The 23562-nt window shown below is 38.9% G+C and overlaps 1 pseudogene; it reads left to right on the forward strand.

Moving 5' to 3' along the window:
- Positions 1 to 177: 177 nt before the first annotated feature.
- On the forward strand, positions 178 to 23181 carry LOC115501409 (annotated as a pseudogene).
- The last annotated feature ends 381 nt before the right edge of the window (positions 23182 to 23562 follow it).

A 23562-nucleotide genomic window follows, 5' to 3' on the forward strand; every position in this document is an offset into this window, starting at 1 on the left:
ATTTGGGATATTTCCGATTTTTGAGCATCGTAAATAATTTTTCTAAGAAGATTTGCATGCAAATTTTGTATGGCTATCTACTAAGTTTTGCAACGGGTAAGTGAAACTCTTCAGACTTGGTTCTTTGCAAACCCGCAACTAGTTGAAAACATACTCAACATTATATGTCATTGGAGAATGGCGAATAAAGCGATGATGAGATATTACTACATACCTAGCACAATGGTGAAAATTAAAAATAATGTCAACACCAAGTGCTGGTAAGGAAGTAGAGAATAGGAAGTCTCATCCATGGCTGGTAGTAATACAAAATGATACGGACGGAAAGAAAGGGTGGCTGTTTCCTGCAAAACTCAATATACTCTTACCATATGATCTGGCATTAATGCTTCTTGCTATTTCAGCTTCAAAGGAGATGAAAATTTATGACCCACAAAAGCCTGCGCATAGATGTTTGTAGCAGCTCTATTCATAGTTGCAAAAGCTAGGAGTCAACCAAGATGGGCTTCGGCAGGTGAGTGGATAAATAAATTACAGCACACCCAGACAATGGAATAATTTTTCACTGCTCAAAGGAAATGAGTGGCCCAGCCATAAATGCAACAGGGAGGAACACACATGCATATTACGAAGTGAAAGAAGCCATTCTGAAAGGCTGCATACTGTATGAGTTCAACTGTAGGACATTGGAGGAGAAAACAATACTATAGAGACAGTAAAAAATAACAGAGGTAACTAAGGGTTAGGGAAGAATACCTAGGCCGAAACTGTAGAATGTACACCGGGAGTGAACCCTAATGTGGGCTATGGCCTTTGGATGATAATGATATCATGTGTCAATGTTGGTTTTTCTGTAGGAAGAAATGTACCCCCTCAATGCGGGCTATTATAATAGAAGAGATAAGGGGTGGGGGTGGGGGCTGGTGGTGTTTGGAAATGCTAGAACTTTTGCTTCATTTTCATCTGAATCTAAAACTGCTCTAAAAATAGTCCACTGAAATTCAAAACATAGATATATTTTCATTTCTTTGGACTTTTGCATTTCCACGTAAATTTTAGGATCTTGCTTGTGAGTTTCTGCAAAAAAAAAAAGAAAAAGTTTTGTTGGAACATTTATAGAATATTTATAAGATCCTATGGATTTAATCTCCACTTTTTGAAACCTACTTGTTGAATCTATGGACCAAATTGGGAGAAATGACATCATTGCGCTTCTGGGTTTTCCAATCCAAGAATGTGTGCCTCTCTATTTATTTTGAACTCCTTTATTTTACTGCTGTAATTCTTTTTTTATTTTTTTATATCTCAGGGTACAAGTCTTACGCTTCTTTTGTTACATTTATTCATGAGTGTTTTATTCTTTCTGATGTGGTTGTGAAAAACCGTATTCCTGATTTCATATTGGTCATTGCTGTAAATAGAAATTCGATTGGTTTTTCAGTATTGTCCTAATATTCTAAAAACTCGTTCTACACGTATTTTACTTCTAATTGTTTTCATGATGCCCTCAGACCTTTTATATCCAAGATCATGTCGTCTGTGAGAAAAGATAGTCCTACCCCCTCTTTCCAATCTAGGTGCTTTTTATTTCTTTTTATTGCCTGATTGGACTAGCAAGCCCTTTCGGTACGTTTACTAGAAGTGGCAGGGCCAGACGTGGCTGCCTCATTCCTGGTTTTAGGCAGAATATCTTCAGTCTTTCATCACTAAGTACAATGCTCACTGTGGATGTTGCGAAAGGAGTTACCGCCTGTGAAAATCATAAATGTGCATTTGGTTTTTGTCCAATGTTTTACCACGTCTATAGAGATAATCATGTGGTTTCTATTCTTTGTTTTATTAATATTATATTGATATTTGCATATTCTATGTTCTATTGAAAATAATGTGTTTTCTGTTGTCATTGATTATCATGTTTTCTAGATACTAGTCAAGTTGAGAGTGTTTTTCGAGTTGTCTGTATTTTTTTTCTGATTTTTTTGACTAGATGTTCTATCGATTATTGAAAGTGGAATAGTGAAATCTTCAACTATTTTTGTTGAACTATTTCTCTCTTCAGTTCTAAGTAGCATGTATTTTGGGGCTCTGTGGTTAAGTAAACATGTAATTATTCCAGCTGAATGGAATCTTTTATTAGTATAAAATATCTCTCTTTACCTCTAGTAATACTTTCTGTACTATAATTTTTGCCTTAAAATCTACTTTGTATATAGTATAGCCATTGCAAATCTCTTATAATTTGTATGGCATATCTTTTTCCCAGCCTTTTACTTTGGAATTATTTGTATTTGAATCTCATTTGTCTTTTGTGTACAGTCTGTAGTTGGATTCTGTTTTTTAATCACGTCATTAGATTGCCTTTGAATTGGAGTACTTAATCCATTTATTTAGTCTAATTATATGACTGGGTTTTGCAGTTTGCTTTCTATGTGTTTTATGTCTTGTGTGTTTCTCTATTCTTCCATTATTACTGTATTTTCGGTTGAACAGGTATTCCTTTGTGGGACACTTAAATATAAAAAAAAAAATTTACCGTTTATTCATTTTTTGATAGAGACAGAACATGAGTGGGGGAGGGGCAGAGAGAGAAGGAGACCCAGAATCCCAAGCAGCCTCCGGGCTCTGAGCTGTCAACACAGAGCTGACACGGGGCTCGGACCCAGGGACGGTGAGATCACGACCTGAACCGAAGTCGGACGCCCAACGACTGAGCCACCCAGGCGCCCCTCTCTTTTTTTTTTTTTTTTTTTTTTTTTTTTGTATGTTGTCTTATTTTCTTAGTGGCTTCTCTGGATATTGCAATATGCACCTTCAGCTAAAACAATGTATTTCAGACTAATGCTAATTTGATTACATAGTACATAGAAACTGCTCTAATATCATTCTCTTACTTATCCCTTTCCTGGGCTATTAGTATCATACAGATTACATCTTCATACACTGTTAAGCCCATCAACAGTTTTATACATTATACATAGTTTTTTGTGGTTTGGTTTGTTTCTTGTTTTGTTTTGCTGTGAATGTCTCATAATTTTTTGTTGAAAAGCAAGGATGTTAGGTACTATAGCAAATCTGAAATGAGTTCTCACCCTCCCATGAGGTTTGTTCCTAACACTTTTTTTTCCCCTCTTGTTCTGTTCCTTTGCTTAACAGAATTCCAGAATGGATTTTATAGGTTCTGTACTCAAGGCTGTATGAAGTCACGGAGTTCTCCGATCATTTTTATTTTTAAAGTGCTATTTTTAAAGCCTGGCCTTCTCAGGGGCTGCCTCTCAGTCAGCATAGTTTGATGATTAGTCAATAATGGGTCAGAAGAGTCCCTTAAATGCCCTGACCTGATAAGTATCATACACATTGGCATGGGATTTGTGCTTAAAGGCTCAACTTCAAACTTTAGGATGGTAAAAAGCTAATGTAAGTCATTTTTAGCTATAATTTCCTGTTATGCAGGACATTAAGGCCAGCCATTGATGAGTTATCAGGCTCTATCTCTGGTCCTTTTTGGGCATATGCCTACCGCTTCTCATATATGTGTGGCTGTATCAGTCAACTCAGGCTGCCACAGTCAATGACCACAGACTTGTGGCTTAAACCACAGACACCTATTTTCTCACAGTTCTGGATGCTAGCAGTTCATGATCACGTTGCAGGTAAACTCAGTTTCTGAAGAGAATTCTCTTCCTAGGTCATAGACAGCCACCCTCTTGTTCTGTCTTCGCATGGTCTTTCCCCTTTGTGTATAGAGAGATCTCTGGTGACTCTTCCTTACCCTATAAGGACACTAACCCTGTAGGTTTAGGGTTCCACCTCATTCAGGCTTCCTCGCCTCCCAAGAGCTCTATCTTCAAACATAGTCATGCTGGGGATTATAGTTTCAACGTATGAATTTGGTGGTGGTGGGGGGGAACAATTGACTCCATAGCAGCAGAATGCGTTCAAGCGTTTCAAGATCATACATAATCATCTATTTCTTATCTCTGAAGTTGTTTATCTAAGTTTTTGCTGGCTTGTTATCTGTTCCACAAAAATTCACAGCCTTAGACAACTGTGATTACTAATACCTTGGGGAAAGAGCTGCATCCTTGGGGCAGAGATCTGAATCATGTCCAATAGTGATAATGCCCCGGGAATAGAGTCTCCTCAGAAGATGCTGGTAGTATTACCAAAATATACAGGGCTTTGGGCTGGGGCTTTATAAAGGTATGTGACACAGGTCTCCCTGTTTTCATGGCCATCACAGCACCATTCTGAAGGTAGAAATGGTGCAAACCTCAATTAAAATACCACACGTCTTGCTGTTCTTGCCAAGATGCAGCAGCTCTTCTGGAATGAATGTTTTCTAGTTTACTCTGTGCTTTTGGTTAAACTTTAGAGCTCAAAGATGATAGTTTTTTTTGTTTGTTTGTTTGTTTGTTTTTTAATATCGCCGTTGTTTCTGTGGGGCCGAGGAATGAATAACATCCTCACTCCATTATTCTAGAAGTCTAATCCCTCTTATTTTGCTCATCGGTTAAACTAACAAAATGATGTACAGGTTTGTTACCGTTACTGTTAGTATTTGCCATGAGTGTTTTCTTACTAGAACAAAATTAATTTTGCTTATTTTAAAATTGGTACCTCTTTCTGCCTTATTACTATTAACGTTCTTTATAAAAAGTGATGAAAACGTACATTTTGATGAAATTCTATATTATAATTGTGTTTCAATTCTAGAACAAAAAGATATTTAGTATGTTCAGATTCTAGTCGGCATGTAAAAAGCTTGGAATTCTTCACTTCATCCTAACAAAAAATAAAAAGCTCAATGTACTGAAAATTCAACAGCTTTTCTGAGAGCTATCAGGGGTCAGTTGAGATCACAGAACAAACAGCTGCCCCTAAAATTGGAGAGACATACAGGCTGATACTGGGAATCACAATTTATTAGAGCTGGACCCCAACCAAGGAACCAAAACTTCAGTAGAGACCAGTGCTGGGGCAGGAATATCTGAACTGTGATTAACAAATTCCTGGAGGATCGGTGTGGGCAAGTCTGGGAGTTAAAAACTCTGGGGGGGGGTCCCCCACACTTTTGTGAGTTGAATTTCCTAGAGCTCTCCAGGTTTTGACAGTAAATAGCTGAGAAAGCTGAGAAACATCCCCCTGGGCTTTAGGCAGGGGAGTTGAAAAATAATATGTGGAAGTATGCCAGAACATTCTGTTCTTCTTAAAAAAGATTGCTCTCAAGATAAATTATTTTGCCAGCACCTATTACCAAAGTCTATTGGGGTTTTATCAGAATCTAACTACTTAGGGGAATGGAAAGACCCAACTCCAGTCATCTTAGCCTCTTCAAGCCATCCTGCATCACTTCAGGTGGGAGGCAGAACTGAGATGTACTTTTAAAGTTCACAACCCAGGGGCACAGGCTTCCTAAGAGATTGAGATCTCATCATTGGACTACAGAATTCTTTCCCTCTCCATAGGCCTCACCACCACCTCAGTAAAGACCTATTCAGTAGTGTTCCTTTCGCCTACTGTACCATGTACAGTTTTCCACAAAAAATTACAAGGCTTACCAAAAGGCAAAAGACACAATTCGAAGCCACAGAGTAAAGATCAGAATAAGACTCAGCTATGGAAGGGATGTTGGAATTACCAAAAATTTAAATTAAAACAACGATGAAAAATGTAACAACATGCAAGGTTGGGTGATGATGTAAGCAGAGAGATGGAAATTCTAAGAAAGAATTTTTAAAAACTGCTATACTAGAAATAGAAACGCTACTAGTAAGTAGAGCTGAAAGAGTTCATCATCATGAGACCTAGTTTATGATAAATAATAAAGGGAGTTTTTTGAACTGAAATGAAAGGATACTAATCAATATTGTAAAACATGAATTTGTAAAACTCACCAGTAATGATAAATACGTAGTCGAAGTCAGATTTCCTAATTTTATAATGGTGGTATACATATATCATTTTCCACTGTATTTTAAAAGTTGATGAACAAACAAACAAAGAAAAGAACAACAACAAGAAAAAAGTTAAATAACAAACATATTAAAATTCAGTATAATTATTTTTATAATTGGGTACCCAATATAAAAAGATGTAAATTATACTATTGATAACCTAACATGTGAAAGGGGGAGAAATAAAAATATAGTTCTGCTATGATATCAAAGTTAAGTTGTTTTCAGCCTAAATAAGATGATATAGTGATAAAGCATTTAATGTAACAAACATAAAATGGTATTTTATGTGACATAACAAAAGAAAAGCCTATAGTAGATGCACATAAGGTGAATATAAGTGAATGAAAGCATACTGCCCAAAAAGTGATCAAATCCTAAGGACGATAGTAAGAGAGGAAAAAGAAAGAAAGGAACTTGAAACAGTCAAAAAGGCAATTAAGAATGTTGCAATAGTAAGTTTTTATCTATAAATAATTATCTTAAATGTAAATGAATTAAAGTCTCCAAACAAAAAAGAAGGAGTGGCTAAATGGAGAAGAAGAAGAAGAACAAGAAGAAGAATGAGAAGAATGAGGAGAAGGAGAAGGAGAAGGAGGAGGAGGAGGGGGAGGAGAAGGAGAAAGAGAAGGAGAAGGAGAAAGAGAAGAAGGAGAAGAAGAAGAAGAAGAAGAAGAAGAAGAAGAAGAAGAAGAAGAAAGCAGCAGCAGAAGGAGGAGGAGGAGCAGCAGGAAGTGAAAGAGGAGGAGGAGGGGGAAGAACAGGGGGAGGAGAAGAAAAAGAAAGAGGAGGAGGAAGAGGGAGAGGAGGAAGGAGAAGAGGGAGAAGAAAGAGAAAATTAAAAAAGGTCCAATGATCTGCTGCCTGCATTAGACCCATTTTAGCTTTAAGAACATGCATACTCTGAAAACAAAAGTGTAGAAAAAGTACTCCAAACAAATGGTAACTGGAAGAGAGTAGGAGTAGCTATACCTACAGAAGAGAAATAGACTTTAAATTAAAAATGGTCAAAAGGGACAAGGAAGATCGGTATATACAGATAAAACAGTCCATGGGTCAAGAAGATATAAAAAGTGTAAATGTTTATGCATCCAACATGAAAACATCTAAAATATAAAGCAAAAACTAACAGAACTGAAAGGAGAAATGAACACCAAGACAGTAATAGTAGGAAACTTTAGTAGGAGACTCCACTACAAACATTGGATACATCATCCAGGCAGAAAATCAATAGGAAAAAAGCAGATTTGCACACTATAGATGAAATGGACCTAACAGACATTCCTATCTAACAGAACATGCAACGGCAGCAAAATACACATTCTTCTCAAGCACACATCACGTTCTTCAGGATAGATCATATTTTAGGTTACAAGATAAGCATTAAAAAGTCAAGAAAATTGAGACTATATCAGGTATCTTTTACAGCACTCAGGATATGAAACAAGAAATCAATAATAGGAGGAAAATTCACAGATATGTAGAAATTAACACACTTCTGAACAACCAGAGGGTCAAAGAAGAAATAAAAAATTATCTTGAGACTAGCAAATGTGGAAACACAATATTCCCAGTCTTATGGGACGTAACAAAAGTAGTGTTCAGAGGGAAGTTGATAGGTTTAAATACCTATATTTATAAGAAGAAAGATCTCAAAATAAACAATCTAACAATATACTTAAGTGAACTAGAGAAAGAAGAATAAACTAATTCCAAAGTTAGCAGAAAAAAAGAAATTATGAAGATCAGAATAGAAACAAGTAAAATAGAGAAGAGGAAAACAGTAGATAATGTCAAGGGGCACCTGGGTGGCTCAGTCCATTGAGTGTCCGACTCTTGATTTCAGTTCAAGCCATGATCTCACAGTTTGGGGGGTTTGATCCCTGAGTTCTGACAGCACAGAGCCTACTTGGGCATCTCTCTTTTTCTGTCTCTCTGTCTCTATCTCTCTTTCCTTTTCTCTCTGCTCCCCTCACCACCTCCCCTGATCATGCATGTGCTCTCTCTCTCTCAAAATAAATAAATAAACTTTAAAGAGAAAAAAAAGAAAATGTCAATAAAACTGAGTTCATTTTTAAAAAGATAAAATTGACAAAACTTTAGCTTGACTAACCGAGAGAGAGAGAGAGAGAGAGAGAGAGAGAGAGAGGACTCACATAAAATCAGAAAGGAAACAAGAAACATTACAACTGATATCACAGAAATATGAAGGAACATGAGACTAGTATGAATATTGATATGCCAACGAATTGGATAACCTAGAAGAAAAGGATAAACATACAACCTACCAAGACTAAATTGTGAAAAAAAAGGGAACCCTGAATAGATTAATAATGACTAAGGGGATAGGATCAATTACCAAACCTTTCCCATGAAGGAAAGCCCAGGATCTAACAGCTTCACTGGTGAATTTTACCAAACATTTAAAGAAAAATTAGCACAAATCCTTCTCAAAATCTTCCCCAAAATTAAAGACGAAGGGAGACTTCCAACTCAATTTATGAGGCCGATGTTACCCTGACAAAAAAAGCAAGATAAGGACACAACAAGAAAAATAAATCACAGTCTCGTATTCTGATGAATAGGGATGCAAAATTCTCCACAAAATATTAGCAAGGTAAATTCGGCAGTATATTAAAAGAATTATGGGGCGCCTGGGTGGCTTGGTGGGTTAAGCATCTGACTTCGGTTCCGGTCATGATCTCATGGTTCGTGCGTTCGAGCCCCGCATCGGGCTCTGTGCTGATGGCTGTGAACCTGGAGTCTGCTTCCGATTCTGGGTCTCCCTCTCTCTCTCTGTCCCTCCCCTGCTCGTGTTCTGTCTCTCAAAAATAAGTAGACGTTAAAAAAAAAAAAGAATTATATGCCATGATCAAGTGGAATTTATCTCTCAGATGCAAGGATGGTTCAATACAAATGAATACATGTGATACATCACATTAACAAAGGATAAAATTATATGATAATATACACAGAAATAAGCGTTAGGCAAAATTCAGCACTTTTCCTGATTAATGGCTCTCAACAAATTAGGTATGTAAGGAATGTACCCCAACATAAAAAAGGCCACATATGGCAAGCCCACATCTAACATACTCACTAGTTAAAGGTTAAAAGTTTTTCCTCTAAGATCAGAAACATAATTGGGATATTCATTCTCCTTTCCCATTGGACATAGCACTGGAAGTCTAGCCAGAGCAATTAGACAAGGAAAATAAATAAAAGGCATCCAAATCAGAAAGGAAAAAAGCGTAATTTTATCTCTTTATAGATGATATAAAAACTGTTAGAATAAATTCAGTAAAGTTTCAATATACAAAATTAACATAAAAAATTAGTTGTTTCTATAAACGAACAGCAAACTAAGAAATAAAGAAAATAATCCCATTTACAAAAGCATCAAAAACACTAAAATGTTTATGAAAATTTAAGAAAGGAGGTGAAAGACTATACACTGAAAACTGTAAGACATTAATGAAAGAAATTGAAAAAGGCAAAAGTAAATTGAAAGTTGTCCCGTGTTCACCTATCAGAAGAATTCATATTGTTAAAATGTCCATTCTAACCAGAGCAATCTACAGAGTGAATGCAATCACTATCGAAATTCCAGTGCCATTTTCCACAGAAATAGAAAAAAATAATTCTTTAAAATTTGCATGGAACCACAAAAGTCCCCAAATAACCAAAGCAATCTTGAAAAAGAACAAAACTTAAGGGATCATATTTCATGATTTATGACTATAATACAAGCTATAGAATTCAAAGTAGTAAGATACTAGCGTAAAAACATTCATATGGACCAATGGAACAGAAGTAAGAGTCCATAAATATGACCGTACCTATACAGTCAATATTTGGCAAGAGAGCCAAGAATACTCACTGGGAATGGATAGTCTCTTTGATAAATGGTGCTTGGGAAACTAGGTATTACATGGAAAATAATGAAATTGAACCCATATCTTATGCCACTTCCAAAAATTACCTCAAAAAATAAAGACTTAAATGTAAAAACTTAAACTGTAAAGCTCCTAAAAGAAAACACAGGGAAAATTCTACTTGAAAAAGAATTTGGACTTCAGGGCACCTGCGTGGCTCAGTCAGTTAAGCATTCAACTTTGGCTCAGGTCATGATCTCCTGGCCTGTGGGTTCGAGCCCTGCATCAGGTTCTGCGCTGACAGCTCAGAGCCTGGAGCCTGCTTGGGATTCTCCACCTCCCTCTCTTTCTGCCTCTCCCACTCACATTTTCTCTCTCTTTCTCTCTCTCTCTCTCTCAAAAATAAACATTAAAAACATTTTTAAAAAAGGTTAAAAAAAGAAATAGGACTACATCAAACTAAAAAGCTTCTGAATAGACAAAATTTATTTGGCCAATAAATTTGAAACAACAAAGTTGAAAAAGCAAACTATAGAATGGGAAAAAATATTTTTAAACCATATATCTGATAAGGGGTTCGTATCCAAAACATAAGTGACTGATGTGACTCACTGGGGAAATAAATAATCCATCTTAAAAAATGGACAAAGGACCCAAATAGGTATTTTTCCAAAGAAAATGTACAGATCACCACCAAGTACATGAGAAGATGCTGAACATCAGTATTCATCCAGAAAACACAAAACAAAACCAGAATGAGATGAGATATCATCTCAACTTGTCAGCATAGCTATTATCAAAAAGACAAGAGATAAAGAGTATTCGTGAAGACGTGGAGAGAAGGAAATTCATGTGCACCATTGGTGGGGATGTAGTCACTATGGAAAACATAGCGGAGGTCCAGTAAAAAAAAAGAAAATAGGAGCGCCTGGGTGGCTCAGTCAGTTCAACGTCCAACTCTTGATTTCAACTCAGGTCTTGATCCCAGGGTCGTGGGATCAACTCCTGCTACAGATCTGTGCTGACGGGGCCTGCTTAAGATTCTCTGTCTCCCTCTCTCTCTGCCTTTCCCCTGCTCATATGGGCCCACACCCTTTCTCTCTCTCTTCCCCCACCAAAAAAAAAAAAAAAAAAAAAAATGAAAATAGAACTGTCGTATGATACAGCAGTTCTACATGTAGGTATCTACCAGAAAAAAATGAAATCGGTATCTCAAAAAGGCATCTACATCCCCACTTTGCAGCATTATTCATGTTTTTCAAGACACGGTGATGAGTTAAGTGTCTGTGAGCAGATGAATGGATAGAGCAAATACGGTATGTAAGTACAATGGAATATTATTCATCCCTACAAAAGAAGGAAATCCTGCCATTTGTGACAGCATAGATGAAACTTGCGGGCATTATTCTAAGTGAAATAAATCAGACAGAGAAATACTGTATGATCTCACTTGTATGTGGAATCTAAAAAAAGATCAAAGTCAAAGCAACAGAGTAGACTGGTTTTTGCCAGGGACTGAGGGGTGGTGGAAATGGGGAGATGTTGGTCAAAGGATACAAATTCACAGTTATATGATGAAGTTCTTGAGGTCTCACATACAGTGTGGTGAATAAAGCCAACAATACTGTATTGTATACTTGAAATTCGCTATGAAAGTAAATCTTGAATGTTCTTTCTCTGTCTCACACACACATGCACAAAATGGTAACTGGGGGAGGTGATGGGTGTGTTAACTAGCCTTACTGTGACAATCATTTCATAATATGTACATATATAAAATTATCATGTTGTGCACCTTAACGTTACACAATGCTCTCTGTTCATTTGTGTCTCACTAGAGTTGGGAAGGAAAATAATGTTAGAATAAGATTACTAGCTTATATACAAAAGCTAGTTAAGTATCTCTACAGGGCAATGAGGCAACGCTACTTGAGTTCTTTTCAACTGGACAAAAGCACAACATACCTGGTGTCTGGGGTCTAATAAAAGAGTAAATAACAAAGCCAAACATAGGTGAATTTCCCTGGACAAGACAACTCACGTGATTATGTAAATAAATCTCCCTGACTAAAATGACCAAGTAACTTTCTTTGGGCTTTCAAATAGTAGAAAACTTTTCATAAGAGCTTAGCGCTAACATGCTTAGATAAAAATTTCTAAGTGGCATCATTTCCCTTCAGCCTGAAGAAGGTCCTTTATAAATTTCCTGAAGGTTGGGTCCAGTGGGACCAAATTATCTTTCCTTTGTTTAATTCTGAAGTAGGTTCCGCAATGTATAGAATTCTGGATTATTTTTAAGTTGTTCTGGTTCTTCTTCTCCTCCTCCTCCCCTTCCTCCTCCTCCTCCTCGTCCTCCTCCTTCTTCCATTTGTTTGTTTATTTACTTATTTAAATTTAAATTCAAATTAGTTAACATACAGTGTAGTCTTGGTTTCAGGTGTAGAACCCACTGATTCATCTCTGACATGCAACGCCCCGTGCTCATCCCAAAAAGTGCCCCCCTTAATGCCCATCACCCATTTAGCCCATCTCCCTTCCAGGAGCCCTCAGTTTATTCTCTGCATTTAAGAGTCTCTTGTGGTTTGCCTCCCTCCGTGTTTTCATTGTACTTTTCCTTCCCTTCCCCTATGTTCCTCTGTTGTGTTTCTTAAATCCCACATATGAGTAAAAACTCTTCTTTTTAAATTTTAAGTCTTTTAAGTTTAGGGCTGTTCTTGGATATATACGGCAACACTGGACATTCTAGACCAAAGACTATACACGTAAGTTCCATTCCCTAAAACTTAGGGAAAAATCTCATCCTTGCATTTGAATTTAGGTATTTATGTATGCTTATAGTTTGAATTTACTGGGAAAATGAAGACATTGATTTTCATATAAATAATCTAATGAAAAATCAGACAATAATCATACAATATGCCATGTGTATTTTACATTTCTGAAAATTTGAGAACAGGCATTTTAATTATTACATCTTACTGTTTTACAGGAATTCAGGACTATTTAAATGCATTTCAAAGCAATCTTTTTTTTTCTGAGAATAGTCTACAACAGGTGTCATGATAAGAGTTAAACCAACAAATGTCAGTTTTGCTTCTAAAGAGAGTTAATGGAGAATCTCAGGTGTCTCTGTCTCTGCTTGAAAAGATTTGCTTGATTGCAATTGTTCATAAAACTTAATACAAGGATGCTTTCAAGGGATTGCAATTTGCCAAAATATAGTATATTATGCAACAAAAATGTTAGTTATATTATATGATCCAGTGGTAGACATAATAATTTAACGAAGGATAGTTCGAAGATCAGAGTCTTACCAACTTGAACTATAGTTGATTGTTTAAAATAAATTTAGAAATACTTAGAAATATAGCTACGTAGGATAAAATAATCATCCTACATATTTACCATTAATATATAAGAACAAATAACTTCAAGTACTTCAGGCAGAGAACTTAGTGTCTGTTACAGAAATAAGCTTATCCCTCATTACCAGGTCAAGGACAGATAATTGTTATAAAGAGAAATATATCCACACTCTCTAGGTGTTTGAGATTGAACGTTTGTCATTAAAAGTGTATCTATTTTTGGAGTTATTTATGGAGCACTGTCATGCCCAAAGGACCAGAGGTAAAAAAGATACATATATTTTCTTTGCCTTAAAACAGCTCACAGTTTAATTAGGGAGATTGACAAGTAAAGCAGAAGTCACGGTACAATGTGACAAATTCTGTCAGCTGGACAACTGGGAAGCCATGTAAGTCAGTGCAACTACTAGAGACAAATCACTGGCAACTGCATGAAGCTGAAGAAAGAAAAACATTCTTTTCTTTCTTTTTTTTTTTTTAATTTTTTAATGTTTATTTATTTTGGAGAGAGACAGAGACAGAATGCGAATGGGTCAGAGGCAGGGAGAGAGGGAGACACAGAATCCTCAGCAGGCTCCAGGCTCTGAGCCATCAGCACAGAGCCCCACGCGGGTCTCGAACTTGCTGAGATCATGACCTGAACCACAGTCAGGTGCTTAACTGACTGAACCACCCACATGCCCCGAAAGGAAAACATTCTTAATCATGCAGATATTTCTGCTACACATTTACCACCATGGACCTGAAGGGCAGTCGGTCATTTCATTCGTTGAGATTCTCAACTTCCATTAAGAACATTTCCACCAAACAGATACCTAATGCCCAGCCCATCCCCCCCCCCAAATTCACAGAAAATGAGGTGATGAGGTTGTGAGACACGCCTCACTTAGGTATCTCTTGAGACCCACCTGCCTCAAATCCCTCACTTCTCCTTGATAAAGAGATAACCATTTGGTAGTTGTGTTAAGGTCTTAGTTTGTCAAGTGAATGAAGATTAAGTATGGGCCTAGGAGCCCGCGTCCTTGGGCTAACAGAGTTCACTGGCCACGTTCTCACGTGCAACCAATATTACTCACTGCTTCCTGGACTGGAAGGTGTGTGTGTACTTGTGTGTGGATGTATGCTTGTGTATATGAGCGTGTGTATGTTTGGGGGTAGATTTTGATATGTTCTTGGGACTCTATTTTGAAAAGGGTGAATTTCATCCTAGTTTGAGCTTCCTCCTAAAAATTACCATGGACTGAATTTGAAGAAGTTGGAAGACAAATTTTCTAATTCCAAGAATGTGGACAAAGGCTGAAATTTTGTGTACAGTCTGTTTATCCCTGTTCTGAAAACAATCAAGGTTCTCTAGGATATTCTGGGGCTCCTGGGGGGCTCAGTCAGTTAAGCGTCCGACTTCGGCTCAGGTCATGATCTCATGGTCCGTGAGTTCGAGCCCCATGTCGGGCTCTGTGATGACAGCTCAGAGACTGGAGCCTGCTTCAGATTCTGTGTCTCCCTCTCTCTCTGCCCCTTCCTTGCTCATAGTCTCTCTCTCTCTCTCTCTCTCTCCCTCTCTCTCAAAAATAAACATTTAGAAAAAAATGTTCTCTTAAAAAAAAAAAAAAGATTCTCTAGGATATTCCAATCCTCGATAATTGCTGTTCCAGAATTTCCTGCTCAAGCTGTGTTCATCTGTTACTCACACTATCATCCATATTGTAACGCCTCCTTTTCAATTTCCAAGTGCAATGGACTGAATATTTGAGCCCGACCCCCAAATCCATCTGTGGAGGCTCTAATTCTCAGTGTGATAGTATTCTGAGGTGGGACCTTCGAGAAGTAATGATGAGATTAGTGTCCTTACAAGGTGAAGTGCCCAAACTCTGTGTGTGTGTGTGTGTGTGTGTGTGTGTGTGTGAGAGAGAGAGAGAGAGAGAGAGAGAGAGGACACAGCAAGTAAAAGTCTGTCCACAAACCAGAAAAAAGACTTTCACCGGAACCTGACCATTCTGGCTCCCTGGCTCCCTGGTCCAGGACTTCCCAGCCTTTAGAACTAGTTTTGCTACTTAAGCCACATGGTCGATAGTGTTTTGTTAAATCAGTCCAAACTGACTAACAGCTGGCCCCTTTAAACACTTCTTTAGGGACTCCTGGGGGGCTCAGTCGGTTGAGCATCTGCCTCTTGATTTTGGTTCAGGTCATAATTTTACGGTTGCTGGGATTGAGCCCCGTGTTGGGCTCTGCCCTGAAAGCATGCAGTAGGCTTGGGATTCTCTCTCTCTCTCTCTTTCTCTCTTTCTCCCCGCCCCTCCCCCACTTGCATGCATGCATGCACCCATGCTTTCTCTCTGTCTCTTATTAAAATAAATAAATAAACATAAAAGAAAAACCCTTCTCTTTACTGCAGGGAGAATGCTGCTGCTCTCCTTGAAGCCTTCAGATGACTCTTCGTGGGTCATTAATCCCTCTTTCTGCATTTACTTCTAAGGTTGGTCCTGGAAAAACACAGGTTCCAGTTATGTGTGTCCTTGAAAAGGTACAAAACTGTAAACACTTTTCTCTTCCTCACGATTTTCTTAATCGCGTCATTCTCTTCTCTAGCTAACTTCGTTGTAAGTGTGCAATAGTAATATATATTACATACGAAATGCTTGTTCATCGACTGTGTTATCAGTAAAGCTTCTGGTCAACGGTGTAGGCGATTAGGATTTACACTTGGAGGAGTCAAAAGTTATATGGGCATTTTTCACTGTGCAGGGCGTCTGTGCCCCTAACCCCTGTGTTGTTCAAGGCCAACTGTACGAATCTGCCTCGTCTCCGTTCTGCTCCTGCTACACAGATACGCATGCTGTTTCTCAAATACATTTTGCTTTCATAAAGCCATTGAAATTTGCTATTTTCTCTCCCTGGAACACGGTCTCTAACAATATCCGAATGGTTCTTTCCTGCTTCGTCACAATTGTCTTCTTACTTAGCAAAGGGTCTATCCCGAATCATCCTTTATAAAAAGGCATTCCCAATTAATTTCTTACCCAGCTCTATTTGTCTGACATATCATGAAAATGTGTTTATTTTCTGTTTCTCCTTAGCAGCTTGCTGTAAGTTTATTCCTTAGGGTCAGGGACCTTGTCTCTTGTTCACTGCTGCAGCATTATCTGGAACAAATTGTCCTGAATAAATGAATGGTTACATTTACATCCATAGTTATAATTTGAAGGTAATTCTCTCTGTGGCTCTTGCCACACCTGATGTAATGACAGGATTCTTAGGTCCAGGAGTGAAATTTTCAGCTCAACCATTACATTACATTAAAGAGAGCACAGGGCTTGAATCACGGAATCTTTAATCCGACTTTACTCTTTGCTAACAGAGAAAGGTATGTTTTTCCAGTCTTACATTTCTCATCTGTAACATGGAGCCTAGACCTACCCTACTGGATTGTCAGGCAGATTATGTGAAAATAGATAAAAATAAATAAGTTACTGTACACAGTGCATAGCACATAATAACAGCTCAGTGAAAGGTCATTAGTATTTAGCATGGACAGAGACATACATCATCTTTCCATTAGAGAACCCGGTGACCCCCTGCTCCTTCTAAACCCAACATGGAAGTATCTGGAATGGCTTGGAATGTTTTGACTAATTTAAGATTTTACATATTACTACATCATTCTCAAGTGCAAAACAATGAAAGCTCCATTACGGTCATTGAATTAATTCCCTAACATGCCACCGTCCCACCCACACTTTTGCCTGACTTGACCAACTGATTCCAAGCCTGAGCACATCATTTTCCTTTTCAACAGTGTTAGGAGAATCCTCCTTCCTGCCTGACTTCGTGTGGGCAGGTTGTGACCCTCTCAAGCCATTGTAACTGCCAACTTGGGTTTCCTCGCTGTTTACCTCTTGGTAATAAAGAGTCCAGGGGCAGATCCGTGTTTTCCATACCTGTTCGCTTCCTTTACAACTGTGAGTATTGAAAGTTTGCCTTGATCTTTCTGAATTAGAGAGGAAATAATGCCATACCTGTCCCATCAAGTGGAAGTCTGAGGCCTTCGGTAAGTGCTAGAAACTAGCAGCTTTCCACTCTCCTGAAAAACAAAATCATAGTCTTCCACCAATCGTTTTGCTTTGGGGGAGATGCACAAAGCACTGAGAGAGAAGGGCTACAACCAACGGATAACTCAACAAAGACAGTATTGTGAGTAATAGGGAGGGAGTTGTGCAACCAGATCATTGTTCACATTTCTCATCAGATTCTTGCAGCCCCAGAGACTAAAGGCCGGCATATAGGGGGTGGCTGTGGAAGGGGGCGGGGCTCATCCCAGAAGTATCATGGAATTCAACAGTTTTATATAGTTTGCTTCTTGTCATACAATTGGGAAAAGATACATAGATGTAGATCTCGGATCAGGTTGTTTCATGAAACTCGATATACCTAGTTAGGCTGTTTCTGAGCAGTAGGGACCAAGGGCTTCTGGAACATATTCCAAAAAAGCGTCATACAGGGGCGCCTGGGTGGCTCAGTCAGTTGAGCATCGTCTCTTCATTTTGGCTCAGGTCATGATCTCATTGTTCCTGAAATTGAGCCCTCCATCGGGCCCTGTGCTGACAGTAGAGAGCCTGTTGGGGGTTCTCTCTCTCTCTCCCTCTGTCTCTCTTCCCCTCTGCCACTCCTGCTCTGTCTCTCTCACTCTCTCTCAAAATCAATAAACATTTTTTAAAAAGGCTCGCACAGAACTACAGCTGAAAAAGATTCTATTGAATCCAAGATGGAGTGAACAATTGTAATCCAAATGAGAAGAAACTTCTAGTTAGCAATAAGGGTCTCACAGGAAAAACCAGAGCCTTTCCATTGAGGTACGGGGAGTAGGTTTTGGATAATATACTTGACCAAACATAAGAAGGAAAAATAAAGGCATTTGTTGGTCTCATTGTTGTTGGTTGTTGCTTGTTTTGTTATAGGGCCATGTTTCACTGAGATGTGGCTGTATTAGAAGTTAATACCAGAGTCTTAATACATGCTGCATGATGTTGCATTTGGTGGTTGTCTCCCATGATGGATTTCTGCTGTGTTTTGTGTTTAATACAATTATGTGAACTGTATATGGTTCTATGAATTCCATAAGTCCAGTTATTCCCAAGTTATCCATTTGTTTTCTATGCAAAATCCAAAACTACTGAAATATTGTAGGAATTTTCATAGAGAAGCACTGGTTTGGTCACTTAGTTACCATTTAGAAGCTGCACTAAGGTCTTACTTCTCCAAAAAGAACGGCTGACCAAATGCAAAACCCTTTTCTAAAATTATGTGTTCATTTCGTGTGAGCTTCCTATCTATTTTCCTAATAAGTTGTTCTGTGCATGATAAGGATACAGGTAATATCTTTCCACTTACAGTCTAAAAGAAGGTCTGTGAGAAAAGAAAAAAAAAAGGTATGTTTCTTTTTCCTTTCTTTTTTTTTAATTTTATTTTTTTTTTAATTTTTTTAACGTTTATTTATTTTTGAGACAGAGAGACAGAGCATGAACGGGGGAGGGGCAGAGAGAGAGGGAGACACAGAATCAGAAGCAGGCTCCAGGCTCCGAGCCATCAGCCCAGAGCCCGACGCGAGGCTTGAACTCACGGAGCGCCAGATTGTGACCTGAGCTGAAGTCGGACGCTCAACTGACTGAGCCACCCAGGCGCCCCTCTTTTTCCTTTCTAATAGAACCTGTAAGAGAGTCTTGTGAACTGGAAAAAATATATATATACCGGATTGGTGTTTGAGTTCAACCAAATTTATTTTATAACCGAAGTTTATAAAATAAGAATAAGGGTTTCTGTACATAATTTTTATCTACCAGTTACTTTTTATGCTATAACAGTTTCACTGGTTGCATTTTAAGGACGTTTGGTTTGGCCTGTCTTTGGAATTTGAAATCCCAAGTATATATTCCTATAATTATACATGACTGAATAAAATTCTGAGTACAAGTTTACTGTTATAGAAAATTTAAATGATACATTTATTTAATTAAGGCTCTAGTTTCTTTCTAATGTGCTATTTTTCTAGTTATTCATACCTTTATCCAGTCCAGATAAAGTTAAATCGATAGCATATAATGAAGGCAAGTCTATAGTCTCAAGTATTTTCTACCCCAAAACAATGGAATTGAAATAATTTCATCAGAAATAGTGACTCTCTATAGTAATAATTTTCATTTGCCCAGATTCATTTCAGAATAGGAAGGGTCCACATAATTGAAAACACATAAATCCTTCCAAGTCACCTAATTACAGAAAAAAGTAGGGCATGTAAAATATAATTTAATTTTATTATTTTTACTACTATCTCTTTCAAATTCAGACCCAACTGTCTTTATATCTAAGTTAAGGAATAAATCCTGTTTTACTTTTGAGTTTTCTACTGTGATACTTCAACCATTTCATAATAAAAATAAACATACTTGAAGACTTTATTAAGATACTGTTTCTCAACTTAAAACTCGTGTTTGATCCGGCAGTCATTAAACGATATCGACAGATTTTCATCATATACCCAGTTTGTCCGGAGATGCGACAAATCAGTTCAAACACTATCAGTTGTCTCTGTGTAAAACAAATATGATTTAGTTTTAAAAGTTTAAAACCAACAAATGCACACTGAGAAAGTTATAGTTGATTGCATTTTTCCCAGTAAAGGGAAGATTGATTTTACCCTACTAGGATGTAAACGCAGGATTGCAGGGAATTTAAGTATTATCTACCAGATGTTGATTCCACTAAGCTATCTTTTTAGCTTCTGTTAGGGGCTTTTGATCACAGTTGGCTCGAAGTAAATAAATGGCAAGCTTACCCAGTGCTGCTAATACCAGCAGATGCGCCCCAGTCTCAGGGAAGCCAGGGGAGACAGCCGTGGGAGATCTTAGGAAAGAAACACATGGACGTCTTCAGCGGCATCATAGCACATCAACTCAATGGCAACTAAAGGACTGTGGTTGTGGGTTTCTTCCATGCTGGAAGACCAGGGCAAATCTTCTAACATTTGCTTTTAGCCACAAAGAGAGACTTTAATGACCTTCACCAGTTCGTAGATCTAGCTCTAGGGTGTGTTATTTAGTAACCTAAAAGCTGTTCTAGAAATAGAGAAGCATTGTGTCCAGGTAGGAGCTTTGAGGCCCCATGCTATCCCTTGACTTTCCGTTATAAACTCAATCCCAACTGGATTTGGCACCATGTAGTCCTATCAGAAAGAATAAGATTGAACCAAAGAGTTAAATTTAAGCAAAGATGGAAAATGGAAACATACGTCATCAGAGAATTTCATAAATAACCTTAAAGTATAATTGGATGAGGGGCGCCGGGTGGCTCAGTCGGTTGAGTGTCCAACTTCGGCCCAGGTTGTGACCTCACGGTTCATGGGTTCAAGCCCCTCGTCGGGCTCTGTGCTGGTAACTCAGAGCCTGGAGTCCGATTTGGATTCTGTGTCTCCTGATTTGGATTTCTGCCCCTCCTCCTCTTGCGCTCTGTCTCCCTTTCTCAAAAATAAATAAACATTAAAAAAATAGTAAAGTATGTGTATATCACTGGCTGAATTTATTACTCATTCCACACAAATCCTCACCTCAAGTATTGGGCATGAGCCTAGCAGAGTGGTTGAGCACATTACATCCAGATCACCTGGATTCAGACTCCAGCTCTCACTGGTATGGATTTAGGCAAATTGCATCCGGACTTGTTTCTTTCGTCTTCTGTAACATAGAGATAACAAGAGTCCCTATTTTATGCCCTTGTCATGTGGATTAAATGAGTTAATATTTTTAAAGTGCTTGACAGATGCCTGATGGAAACTAAGCTTTGTTAATTATTACCTAGCTATCAATAAGGGGTTGGGACTGCAGAGATGTGGGGAATTCTTGCCCATTGTTACCTATTTGGTGGGCTGAAGAGGCCCAGAAGTAGATGTCCTGACGTTGAGAAGACAGGGTGATGAAGCTATTGATGGGTCACTATCTACCTGTCGGAGATGTCTGCACCAGAAATCATTATTGACAGACTTTCCAAGGGGAGCGCCTATTTCACACATGATAGAATTCATTTCTTAGGTTGCCCTTAGCAACAATGCTAGTTTTTCCTTTGTTAGATCTCAAGTAGATGAGTTCAAAAGAAACTGTGAAAAATAAGTCTGGCTAGAAGATAATCAGGTTTCCTCACGTCATTAAAAAAAAAAAAAAAAAAAAAGGGCCACCTAGAGGCTCCAGCTATTACAACCAATTGGAAAAGCAGAACGAACAGAAAGTGTTTGGAAAGAATCGTGCTGGGCTTTTGCATATGAAACTGGTATCCTTGACCTTTGCCGGTCAATTCCACACTTAGATGTTCTTTCTACAACACGGGGAATAGATTTCAAAACATACGATAGCGTCTTAATACGTTGCTCCCAGAGACGACCCCATTCAGAATATTGGTGTTCACACACGTTGAAATTCATTTGCCACACCCGCTCTGAGCACAGTACCAATTGATAGCCCTGGGTGCGCTTGCCCATTCTTTTTGATTAGACATTTTAACTAACATGTTGGCCCTGAGAGGTAGATTACAGTTCCCTTTACAGAAAGGGAAATTGAGCAGGGTTGATTTACACACAAGGCATCTGGAACCAGAATTTATACCTGTTGATACCCAACCCAGTGCTGTTTCCCCAAGACATATGCATTTGTACCAAAGGCAAGTGTCTCCCTCCTCCCAGCTTGGCATCACATCATACTTCTGAAACCATCTAAGATTCTGAGGCCTTGCTTTAGAATGGTGCTCCTTGTATCTGCTTGTGATCTAGATGGCATAACAGAGACACGGTCCCTTTTTGATCCCTAATAAACACTAGGGGATTCTTTGTTACCAGGAATTTCTAACTCTAGGACCCTAGTACATTTCCCGTCTAAGCTATACACATCTAAAGTATCTCACTTCTCTGTCTTGCTATTTCCTCCCAGGTCTCATTCCAGTCATAGGGTTCTAATTAAATATGGAATGTGAGCTCTCTTCCAAACATCGAGTCTTGTAGTCCAGATCTTACCTGGACCAGGATAAGCGGTTCAGGTGGGGTTACTGGCTGTGCCCCTGCTTGTGGCCTATCTGCATATCCCACACCTCCCTACCCGCAGTGTTCTCCCTCTCTTCACTCATGGCAGTTGTCATGCAAATTTTTTACCTACAAGGGACTAGGCATCTTCCACCAAGGCTCTGTGGGTGTGGTTGGAAGTCCGCGATAGTTGTGCTTTCACATGGCTTTCCAACATCCAGCTATGGTTGGCACAAGGTTTGGGATGGCCTGACCCTGAGGTTTCATCCAGTGATTGCCCTTGATGTCTTGGGCTTTGGCTTCGGTGACAAACTGAGGCCACATCAGTATTCCATATTTGAACAGGCTGGCATTGTGGAGGCACCTCTGTGGCATCTGGAGTTCCCAAACCACAAGATCAACCTTTTGTCTCATGATTACGGAGATATCGTTGCTCGGGGGCTGCTCTATAGGTTCAAGCAGAATTGATCTGGGAAGCTTGCCATAAACAGTCTCTGTCTCTTGAAGGGATGTGTACTTCCCAAGACTCACCGTCCTCACCTTCTCCAAAAGTTTCTCAAAGATGGAAACATGCTGTTGTCTATCCTCACGTGATTGATGAACCTTCTCTTGAGGTCTCACCCCCCGTCTTCGGGCCATGCGCCTGACACTCTGAGAGTGAGCCGTGGGACATGTAGGCAGGGATATAGAACGATGATGGCAATTCAGTTATCGACAGTCTCTTATAGGATTTCAGCCAGAGAAGGAAGTTTAGAAGATGCTGGGTGGGAGCTCTTGCTTCTGTAACAGTTGCCATTTACTTTTCTCAATGGGCCATTGGATCATGTGAATCCCTATCAGTGCTGATTCTGGATGACTACATCAACCTCTCTCCACAGCTGGAGGATCCCATGGGCTTCTTGAATGCATACATGGGCTTCATCAACTCCTTCTGAGCTGGAAAGAGTAGCTTCCCTGTGTTATCTCCCCTACCCCCTGATCTGCTGTGTATTCCACTTAGGAAAAAATGCCCAAGAGGTCCTGGCCACCAAACACCACTCCCTCACAGGAGTCCACTTGACCCACACTGGTGATCCACATACAGGAGAAAGCCTGCAGAAGCACGTTCTAAGGACGACCCAACAGTGCACCTTCCATTCTAACATCTGAGCGAGTGTCCGGACTTGCCTTTGTCCTTGCGCCACTAGGAAATTCTGATGAGCACCACTACTCACAGAAACAGAAAGACAGAGAGACATTTTATTTTAAATGTTGATTTATTTTTGAGAGAAAGAGACATAACACCAGGAGGGGAGGGGAAGAGAGAGGGAGACGCA

Source organism: Lynx canadensis, chromosome A2 (assembly GCF_007474595.2).
Source record: "Lynx canadensis isolate LIC74 chromosome A2, mLynCan4.pri.v2, whole genome shotgun sequence".
NCBI classification, from domain to species: domain Eukaryota; kingdom Metazoa; phylum Chordata; class Mammalia; order Carnivora; family Felidae; genus Lynx; species Lynx canadensis.